This window comes from Cajanus cajan, chromosome 6 (assembly GCF_000230855.2).
Source record: "Cajanus cajan strain Asha chromosome 6, NIPB_CcT2T_4, whole genome shotgun sequence".
NCBI classification, from domain to species: domain Eukaryota; kingdom Viridiplantae; phylum Streptophyta; class Magnoliopsida; order Fabales; family Fabaceae; genus Cajanus; species Cajanus cajan.
In genome coordinates, this window is record NC_138522.1 from 24,308,883 (window position 1) to 24,321,017 (window position 12,135).

Genomic DNA, 12,135 nt, shown 5'->3' on the forward strand with positions numbered 1-12,135 from the left:
CCCATACAGCAATATCAATAGCTTCAATGAAAATTCTCATCCTAATTTTCCAATAGACATAATTTTCACCATTGAAAACAGGAGGTCTATGTATAGAGACACCCTCACCATAGGGTAGGTTGTTGTTGGCCATTTTTAAGTCTTGAACAACTCTCAAGAACCTTGCTCTAGATACCAATTGTTAGAAAAGAATGGCCAAATCCAAGAGGGGGGTGAATTGGATTCAATGACCCTTTAAAAATTTATCAGAGTTTTTGGATCTTCACTTTCAATTACAAACTTTTCTATGACAAAATTCTCACTTGAAGCACTTCTCAAGACTTGTTATGATAATATGAATGCAATATGCTAACTTGATTACAACATCATGAGGTTCATCAACAATGTTCAATTTACAGATTTAAAACATCAAGAATTACATTCACTTGTTAATCAAATTTTATCTTCCTTAAAACTCAATCAAGAAATTACAAAGCAAGAGATAAGGTTGAAGAAGATTGCACAAGTCTTTTATACTGGTTCAGCCACTCCACATGTGACCTACATCCAGTCCTTAATCACCACCTGATTAAGATTTTTCCACTATCTTTAAGCAAGAAGGTTTACAAGCAAACACACATGCATATACTTTACTACTAAAAGATAATCACTTTCTTGACCCCAAGAAAGTACCCCTTGTAGATCCCACTACAAGAACCTTAATCACTTGAGAAACCCTTCTCAAGATTTTCCACAAAGATTCACAAAGAAACAAAAATGAAACGAATTCACCTGGAATTCTTGAACAATTCTTTGTCCTTCTCTTTCAAGAGTATGATGATGATGATGATTTTCACAAGTTCTTTCACAAATGTTTTTCTTCTTGGAATTTCACAAAGAAACCTTTCCAAGATGTCACACAGACTCTCTAAAGTGCTTTTAGAAGTTGATTATCAGTTCTCACTCAATTGTCTTATGTTTCAAAATAGTTCAAGTCTATTTATAAAAGTTCAAACCCAGATAATCGATTATTTTAAAGAATAATCAATTATTTTGTTCTTCATATTTCTGGAAATCAACCAAGAACAATTTAATCGATTATTTAGCTGGATAATCGATTATTCCAGAGAGTTGTTTCTGAAATAATCGATTATTTTGAGTCAGTTCTTAAAACTTCATTTTAAGTCTCAAAATAATTTTCCAATGTTCTCAACTCATCATCATCTACTCCCTACTTGATTTTAGACAAGATTTGCTTAATGCACAAAGCACACCCACAAGCACAAATATAACAATTCTTTTAACACTTTATTTCCTAAACACTATTACATAGCTATACTTCAAAGCATTTTTCTTGAACTTCCTTGACTTTGTTTTTGTGTTCAATGTTGTTGTTGCACACTTGTTGTCTCCGGCTGTTGTGATCATCAAAACTCTTTTTCAGCTCTCCTAAGCTCAACACACACAAGAAGGTAAAACTTGTTTTTGTGGCTATGCAACTACATTGTAGTCTTTGGTTGGGGCAGTTGTTGTTGTTGTTGAAAAGCCTTCTAGCAAAAGAAAATTAATTTTGCAGGCTTTTTTTGATTCGGAAGACAACCAACAACCATAGTCATAGTGGTGAAGAAGTGTAAGAATTCACACCCAAAGCCTTCTCTAAGCATTGAAAAAAGAAGGAGAAAGCCCTATACACTTAGAGGAAAGCATACTTGAGCCTATTGTTCAAGAAACCTTATTGAGCACACCAATCCTCCAATACCTTACGCTTGAACTCACTATTCTTGAGTCTTCACTCGAGCCAATCCTAACCTTAACAAAAACATCCCCATAAACACAAACCAAAACTTAACCACCCCCTTTATTTATCCTTCTTTCCTTTAAAAATAAAAGAATTGTCATTCTCTTTTATATACCTTCCGTCCAATCCAAACGTCCACCTCAACCCTAAAAGGAAAACAAGGACAATTAATACTATAATGTTATCTATCCTAGTGTCTCATATGTTGGTCAAAAACCCCATAAACAACTTGATGTCATTCCCTTACCCAAAACTAGCTCCAAAATACCCGCCCATTTACATAGGAAAAGAAAAGAAACTTAAACCTTATCTCACTGACACCATTGTAAGCATATTGTGCAGGCTATCCAAGATTATGTGCCCAAGATGTTATACACTACAAAATCCAAAGCATCATCTAATGGACTTCTACAAGCCAATATACTAGTGGATTCTTATAGGTGAATCAATACTAAACCTGGACAAGCAACCGTATCTAGATGCTAAAGAAAAGTCTATATTGCACAATCTTTTGATGAGTAGACCTTCAAAATATGGTCTAGAGTACTTTTATAGGGAGCCAAGACTTTTGTCTGTCGCCACCGGCCCGAAACGGGCTTTCGGCATTCGCGAAGGATGGTTGGACTCGTTTATTTGTTTGAAAAATGTGGATTGCTAAAATGACTTATTCTCAAACTGAGACCTCGTCAAACGAGCAATTTTATTAAAAGGCTCACTAATCCATATTAATCCCAAGCGGGACCCTCCATGGATTAGTGGTTTTCGTAAAAGGAGGGTTCGTGGAGTCGCCACCAATGTTTTACTCAAAACATTGGAAAAAGGGATAAGGCAATTGATTTAAAAATCAACTTTGGCCACTACAACCAGAGTTGGGTAAGGGAGTCGGTTACGCGTGGGGAAGGTGTTAGCACCCCACGGCGCCCCTTTCGGGTTCCCTATGACAGATTATTTTCTAAAATAACAGCGTAAAATTACTAAATTACCCCTATTTATTCTAAACAATTATGAATTGACTATCTACATGATGACAGTTTAAATATGCACACAGAAAGCAGTAAAAGGAAGGATTGAAGGGAAACCTCTTGAAGCGTGCTTTTTATAAAAAATGAACTGGGAAGCGTTTTGGCGTTCCCTCGCTCTACAAGCCCGCTCCTCGCTCTCCTAGAACAAAATTTTAACTAAGGGAATCAAAGAGATTTCCCCTCGACTAGGTTCGATCCTCAAGCAAAATGGCTCGGGGCTCAAGAACTTCGTCGGATCAACTCTCCGAGTGATTTCTAGGGCAGAACACTGCTCAAAAACCCCAGAATACTCAAGGAGAGGGTTCAAACTATGTTGAAAAGTGTGGAATGACGTCCAATTGACGTCATATTTATAGGGAATAGGCGCAATACGGCCTACAGGAGCAATACGGCCGTATTGAAATTTTTGAACTTCAATACGGTCGTATTGAGTTCAATACGGCCGTATTGAAATTCAGAAATTTCAATACGCCCGTATTGGTTTCAGTACGGCCGTATTGAAGTTTCAGAAACTTCAATACACCGTATTGAGTTCACTGCGGCCGTATTGAAGCTTCAATACGGCCGTATTAAGTTCAGTACGGCCGTATTGGGCTTCATTCCCTCCACTTCCTTATTTTGAGCTATTCTAAGACCTCTAGACCTACAGAGAACCCTCCTAGGGCCTTCCGGGAGTCCTTCTGGCTGATCTTCCTTCAGTCTTCGAGAGTCTTCAAGCTTTATTTCCGACCCGGACAATTTTAGGGGTCTACAGCTGCCCCCCCTTTACTTAGTCGGACGGCCTCTTGGTGTATCGGCTGACAAGTAAAGGAGTTGACCCAATTGTCCGGGTATTGTGCCGACCTTCTGACTTGTAGCGTCTTCCGGTGGGAAAATGTTGAGTAGCCTCTCCAGGTGGGTGCATACCTCGGCGCTTCTGACATCCTCGGTAGCTGAGTTTACCTTCTCCAAGGCCAACTTCACTCGACGCCCGAGCCGGAAGTTGGACATCAACGCGCCTCTGATGACGCTGATGGTTGAGTACCGCCTCTCCAGGCTTAGCTTCACTCTTTGTTCGGGCCGGAAACCAAGCACCTTTGCGACGACGGTGAGCAGTGCGAGTTTTGCCTCTCCAGGCCTTGCTTTGCTTGTTGCCCAAGCTGGAAGCTGTGAGTACCGTCTCTCCAGGCTTAACTTCACTCTTTGTTCGAGCCGGAAGCTAAGCACCTTTGTGACGACGGTGAGCAGTATGAGTTTTGCCTCTCCAGGCCTTGCTTTGCTTGTTGCCCAAGCTGGAAGCTGTAAGTACCGTCTCTCCAGGCTTAGCTTCACTCTTTGTTCGAGCCGGAAACTAAGTACCTTTGTGACAACGGTAGGCGGTGAGTACCCTTTTTCAGAGATAGCTTCGCTCATTGTCCGAGCCGGAAGCTGCATACCTCCGTGTTTGTGACGACGGGGTAGCGTGAATATCTCCTTTCCAGGGATTCGTGATGATTTTGTCTCCACAGTCCACGATGCTGCTTCGACGGTTGTTTTTTTGATTTTTGTGCCGCTGAGGGCTGGATAACGCAGGGATCCGTCTAGGGGATGTGCAGTCATTCACAGGTTCTTGTGCCCCAACTTGCATTGCATTGTTGGTACCCTTGGGGAATTTCTGACTCCTTGGGGTATAGACACAAAGATGCTCTTTCTGATGTGAGCGGTGCCTTATGATTGGCTGACGTCCTTTCGACGTTGGTGGAGTATCCCGGTTATCCTTGTTCGGGTGTCTCTTTTGGTTTTCTGATTTTGCTGCCTCTGTGTAGGCTGTTATCCAATGGGGGATATTGTCGTTGATTTTGATTAGCCTCTTCTGTTAGGCATATCAGCTTGACGTTCAATGATTGGCTGAGAGCCAGATTCCACTTGGGGAATGATTATTGATTTTTTTTTTTATTTTTTTCTCCTTCTGCAGGGATGCCTCTTGAATAGGCGACTGGGGATTTGGGGATCTTATGTACCCCAGAGTATTATTTAGGAAGCCTCTACAGGCTTAGCCTCACTCGACACTTGAGTTGGAGAGCTATCTTCACTGAGGAAGTTTAAGTCTTTTGACTTGGATATTCTTCTTGGGTGATCGTACTTCCATTGAGGATGTCGTCGATCTTGCTTTGATAGCTCTTGTTGGGGATTTTGAGTCCAAGAGCGTGAGTTGAGGTTTCTCTGGGGAGTATTATTTCTGCGAGCCTCTCCAGGCTCAGTTATTCTGAAATGTGGGGGATGAGGAGTATTGTTTCGGCAAGCCTCTCCAGGCTCAGTTATTCTGTGCAAACTGGTTGTTGGATTTTCTGTACCTTTGCCTTTTTTATTTTTTGGCTTTTTCTGTATTTTGCCCTTTTTTATGTTTTTTGGCTTTTGCTGTACAGAATTTAAATTGCTAGAGAATTTTGAATTCAAAAGTGGCAAATTTCATTAAAAATGAATTTGTACAAGAAAAATTTGGGAAATGGGGCTAAGCCCAACCAAACTAGTACATGAAAAAGCACTAAAACAGAAGCCAGTCTTCACTCCTCTGCTGGCGGGTCCTGTGGCGAGTCCGGGAAGCGGCGATGCATCCAGACGGAGAGGTTGTCGAACCCCTGTACCAGGGTATCTAGTCGGGCATCTGTACTCTGCTGCCATGTGCCGATGCTATGCTGAAAAGCATCGAATCGAGTATCGATGCTTTGCTATAAAGCGTCAAAGCGGGCATCAAAGTAGGCCCTATCCGACTGCGAAGTGCCGGTCTCTGGCTGTGGGCTGCCATCGCCCTCAAAGTCGAGGTCATTGAGGATGTCGGCATAGGCATCGGGGCCATCTACTCGTACAAACCCTCCAGCTGATCTAGTAATGATCCTCATACTAATCAAAGTGGTAGCACCGATCAGCTTTGGCGCCAGCGCCCTTGGCTCTTCGCCATCGGGGCATCCCCATGTCTCCGCCAGCTGTGAGAGGAGTGGGGCGACCAAGATATACCCCTGTCTAGATTCTCCTCCCTCTCGTGCCCCCAGCTTCTTCACATGCTCGAGGAAGAAATATCCCGGGTTGGCCTTCCGTCCGGTGGCCATGCAATATAATGCCAGCAGGTCAGGACGAGTAATCGACTCGGGGCTCTTGGACCTGCCGTGGATAGTACTAGTAAGGATCTTGTGGCAGATCCGAAGAGCGGTCGGAAGTCGGGAGCCCTTTACCCCTGAATGGTAATCCTCTCGGCCAGTGAGCAATCTCCACATGTCAACCGGAGTCCACTGATCTGGCCACTCGCATATGGCATCACGAAATTCCAGCTGATCAGTGCGGCTGAAAAATCCCGCCTGGACATTGAACTCGTCCAAAGTCAAAGAGCGGTACCCCTGATTCATCCAGAAATCAACCGAGCAGACATCTTCCCCGTAACTGTTCGTCGACTCAGTAATACCGACGGAGGCCAGGAACTCCTTCATGGCTGTCAAGTACAGCTGAGAAGGGGGATCAAGGAGAAATCCCCATCCTATGCTGCCGAAGTAACCCCTGACGTCATCCTCCAGGCCCACTGCTCGGAGGAGGTCAAAGTCAAGCACCCTTGACGGCTCGAAGTTGAACGTCTCTATGAGCTCCAGCCGTTGCCTGTGTCGGTCTGTCATCTCACGTCGAGCTGGGGCTCTCTGCCTTTTTCGGGATGACTCTGCCATTTTTGAGAAGCTATCTAGGGTGCACTCACAGACAAAATATGCAGGGAATGAAGATTGGTATGCAAAAATGAGAGGGGGGAAGGCTTATTTATAGAAAAGTTTTCGCCAGTACGGCCGTATTGAGCATAATACGGCCGTATTGGCTTTCCCGTTATTGTACAAATGTGGCGATCAATACGGCCCGTATTGAAATGAATACGGCCGTATTGAGCGTCAATACACCCGTATTGTGTTTAATACGCCGTATTGAATACGAAAAGTTGCTTCAACGTTTACCTTAATACGCCCGTATTAAACTCAATACGGGCGCATTGATTTTTTTTTTTTTTTTTTTTTTTTTTTTTTTTTTTTTTTTTTTTTTTTTTTTTTTTTAAACAGAGAATAAGTGATATTCCAGTACACCTATCATCTGTATGCATGTATGCAGTATATGATGCACCTAATTCTATTTGATTCAGTTTTTCAAAAGAATTAATCGATGCGTTCTTTGTTTGGATCTTGCCATTCCTCTAGACGAGCTGTGCTCTGCCGATTTCTGTAACCGAGGAATGATGCGTATTTGATTTTGGGATTTGGCGTCATCAACCAAATAATCCCTCCCTTCCTTTAGAAGATGTGTCAACCCTCCTATTGACCACTATATCTCCATGTTTCCAATAGATTATTCAAAAATCGTTGGGACAAGAGAGAAAAGAAGGAAAAGATATATTTTTCAAAAGTTTGTGTTTTAGAGGGGATTGTTTTATTTTTGAAAAATGGATTTTGTAAGAATGGCTGGCCATGGTAGGCTTATGTGTTTAGGCTTGTTCGATTAAACACTTATGAGGTTAAGCACATCTTTGTTATTAATGATTGTGCTTTGACAACTTGGATAGCTTTTCTTGAGCCCCTTGTTGAATTCGATTGATGGTACCATCATGGATTTATTTTGTTTTTCTTTTTTGACGGCCCTAACTTTTGCCTAAAACACCCATTTGTGATGTCTTAGCGGGCTTTTGTTTTTGTTCATTATTTTGTAACCCTAATTTTTGCCTAGGTCACCCTTTTGTGGGATTCCTAGCGGGTCTTTTGCTCTTATTTTTGTGCAGCCCCCTTTTTGGGTTTCCTGCCGAGCTTTTTGTTTTTTTAGGATTTTTGTCCTGAATGGATTTCTTTTATCCATGACGGCACTTATTGAGGCCAAGAAAAGGTGCTCCAAGTTGACACACACACTTCCACATAAAAATGATGTGGGTTTATTATTATTAAGATGATTTTAACCTCATTCATGTTTATTCAAACAGGGTTAAAATAATGTGGTCTAGAATTTTATTGCAAGCGAGAAAAGAAGCAATAAAGAATTAATGAAGAATGATTTTATTATAATCATAATGGAAACATGTGCCCTATCGAGGCTCGGGGGTCGGGCTGTCCCCAAGGAGTGATCTCTAATAGTCACTGAATTTACACATCCTTATTAGAAGGAAAAGGACACTTGATGACGACGACCGGCCTTGACGTTTGTGAACCCGCCTTCTTAAAGATCTGGCTTAAAGAACGTTGAGAAGGATCTTGATTCCTCTTCGTTCTTTGACTTTTAACAGGGTTGTATCCTAACCCTTGTTTCCCCGGATTGTCCTTGATAATAGGTAGCTCCGGGATTCCTTGGGAGTACTTGCCCAATCCTTGTCCTGGCAAGTATCCGTTCTTTGTGAGCATATGGGCTACCTTCTTCATTTCTCGGGGAAACGTTTCAACATTGGCAATTTCCAATGCTTGGAAGGCGGTTTCCAAAGCTTCCTCTGCTGCATCCACATAAGGTATGTTGGATGGCTTGCTGATGAGTATGTCATCTTCAGCTTGTACAGTCACCAGTTTGTCACCCACAATGAATTTGACTTTTTGGTGGAGCGTAGAGGGCACAGCTTTCGCATCATGAATCCAAGGTCGGCCTAGGAGACAGCTGTATGCAGGAGTAATATCCATCACTTGGAATTCGACGTTGAAGATGGTAGGTCCAATTTGGATCGGAAGATTGACTTCTCCCACCACTTCTCTCTTAGAACCATCGAAAGCTCGAACGATCATGTTGCTCGGGCGCATTTGGACTCCCTTGATTGCCACTTGATCAAGAGTTCTTTTGGGCATCACATTCAAGGAAGATCCGTTATCCACCAAGACTTTTGCGATGTGGTACTCCTTGCACTTTACAGAGATGTGCAAGGGTTTGTTGTGATTAGGTCCCTCGGCGGGGATTTCTTCATCGGTGAAAGTGAGGTGGTCATTAGCCGTGATGTGGCTAACAATTCCCTCAAACTTGTCTTGGGAGATGGTATGCGACACATATGCCTCGTTCAAGACCTTCAACAGAGCTTGCCGATGCGGTTCGGAGCTTAGGATCAATGACAACAAAGTGATCTTTGCTGGTGTCTTGTGAAGTTGATCCACAATGGAGTACTCGCTTTGTTTGATGAATTTTAACAGCTCATCAGTCTCCTCCTCGGATTCTCTATCTTCCTCGGTTTTCTCCTTTTCTTTTCCTTTATTCTTGGGAGCTTTATCGTGCAGATCTTCGGGAGTGTAGATCCTGCCACTCCTAGTCATGCCCCCAAGTCCAGCGATGTTGGAGATATCACTGCCGGTAGAAGTATGGATGTCGTATATCCATGGCACAGCCTTATTTGATTCGTAAGGGAAAGGTCTTGGAGCGACAATCCTTAACGGCGTGGGGCCTTCCCCTTTTTCTATCTTGACTACCAACAACGGCGTCGTCGTGTGTTCGCTTTGCGTAGTTGTTGGTTTGCATTTTATCACAAATGGCGTGCGATTCATTTTTGAAAATACGCATCGATTTAATCCTTTCTTTTTATTTATGTTTATTACTGAATTACTAGGAGGGATGTATGAAATGAATGATTCCTAGATCCCTCCATGATCTATATGCATGAGATGATGATGTTGAATATGCATGCATTGTGTTTATTGAACTAAGCATTATCATGTTTTTAGGATTTTCCTAAGATGATGCATGATATTGCTTGGTTTGGGTAAATACATATTTTTTCTTTTGAATATTTTGTATCTTTTTTTGTATTTTTTGGGTGAAAAGGGAAACTACCTATATGAATGCAATGAAGGTAGATGTTAACACCATGTACTAGAAGATCCTTATTTCTATTTATTCTTATTTTAATAGAATAGGAATGTTGTTTGTTTAAAGAATGCAAATGTATGCTCATACAATGTCACATAACGAATGCACAAACAATTCACTCATCCACGAACAGTCACGAGCGAATCACGAGGTAGGGGTCTCCTGCAGAAAAGTGCATATTCAAGGAGGATCTAACTGTTCTCACTTGGTCAAAGGCCCCCAAGGTGCCCCCATTATAGGGACCCAATTCCTCTCGTCGTAGGTCGATGGAAAGCTCCAACGCACCGTCGGACTCAAGTTCATGGTTATCACCTTGAGTGATGCTTTTCGACAACGGTCTCATAGGCTCCTATAAACCCATCAACCGGCCGTACTAACATCCACTCCCTATGGATTACCACTCATGCCCCCGGGTATAGAGGGAACTGTTGTGTGCAAAGGTTTGTGTACAGTTTGTATTTCAAACAATTGCGGAATTTAAACAAACAACAGTTATTTAAAGCCAAATATATAAAGCATGTTATCATACAAGCAAGGGGTAATGAAGTAATTTTAACTATTATTTGTTAAAAATAATCTGTCACTAAATGGGACTGACTCTCGAAGCTTCCCCAGCGGAGTCGCCATCTGTCGCCACCGGCCCGAAACGGGCTTTCGGCATTCGCGAAGGATGGTTGGACTCGTTTATTTGTTTGAAAAATGTGGATTGCTAAAATGACTTATTCTCAAACTGAGACCTCGTCAAACGAGCAATTTTATTAAAAGGCTCACTAATCCATATTAATCCCAAGCGGGACCCTCCATGGATTAGTGGTTTTCGTAAAAGGAGGGTTCGTGGAGTCGCCACCAATGTTTTACTCAAAACATTGGAAAAAGGGATAAGGCAATTGATTTAAAAATCAACTTTGGCCACTACAACCAGAGTTGGGTAAGGGAGTCGGTTACGCGTGGGGAAGGTGTTAGCACCCCACGGCGCCCCTTTCGGGTTCCCTATGACAGATTATTTTCTAAAATAACAGCGTAAAATTACTAAATTACCCCTATTTATTCTAAACAATTATGAATTGACTATCTACATGATGACAGTTTAAATATGCACACAGAAAGCAGTAAAAGGAAGGATTGAAGGGAAACCTCTTGAAGCGTGCTTTTTATAAAAAATGAACTGGGAAGCGTTTTGGCGTTCCCTCGCTCTACAAGCCCGCTCCTCGCTCTCCTAGAACAAAATTTTAACTAAGGGAATCAAAGAGATTTCCCCTCGACTAGGTTCGATCCTCAAGCAAAATGGCTCGGGGCTCAAGAACTTCGTCGGATCAACTCTCCGAGTGATTTCTAGGGCAGAACACTGCTCAAAAACCCCAGAATACTCAAGGAGAGGGTTCAAACTATGTTGAAAAGTGTGGAATGACGTCCAATTGACGTCATATTTATAGGGAATAGGCGCAATACGGCCTACAGGAGCAATACGGCCGTATTGAAATTTTTGAACTTCAATACGGTCGTATTGAGTTCAATACGGCCGTATTGAAATTCAGAAATTTCAATACGCCCGTATTGGTTTCAGTACGGCCGTATTGAAGTTTCAGAAACTTCAATACACCGTATTGAGTTCACTGCGGCCGTATTGAAGCTTCAATACGGCCGTATTAAGTTCAGTACGGCCGTATTGGGCTTCATTCCCTCCACTTCCTTATTTTGAGCTATTCTAAGACCTCTAGACCTACAGAGAACCCTCCTAGGGCCTTCCGGGAGTCCTTCTGGCTGATCTTCCTTCAGTCTTCGAGAGTCTTCAAGCTTTATTTCCGACCCGGACAATTTTAGGGGTCTACATTGTCTAGGGAGAACCCATACATTTTTCTTCCCAAGCCTAAGGCCCGTTGTCCTCTTTACCTCTCAAACAAGCCACCTCCCCCTATGCTCACTTTGGCTTATCCTAACTAGAAAAAGCCTTGCCCTTATCAACAAAATCAACACTAGAAGGGTCAGCTATGAGATTTAGGATATTTACTCTCTTTTTGAAGGAATGGCCCTAGGATTGAAAGAGAAACAAATGTAATTTCTAGTCCTATTTCATAAAGACCCTCATAGAGTTGAGACAATTCCTCCATGTCTTTCTCCAAGATGATCAAGTTGTGTTCTCCCCATATCAGTATGAGGAGGTTCCTTTGAAGATTAAACCATACATGGAAGATTTTGTCTACACACCTTCAGAGGAATGCAAGCTATACCCCCCGAGATGTTCACAATACTTCTAGATAGGTGCTTCAAGAGGAAGAAGTAGCTTGTACTAGTTGTCAAAGAAAGCTTCCCGTGGAAATCACCCTTAAACACTCCCTAACTCATCATACCTTATCAAGAGTTTGATACCTCTCATTGGATCTAGCTCAATCTAGCATTTGTCACATAAGTGAATATCCACTTGAGAGAAATTAGGGTAAGTCCACGATGAACTCTATGAACCCTAAAATTAAAGATGTGAAATCCATAGAGTCTATCTTGGTTCCCAACTCTAACCCTACTTGACTCCCATTTTTG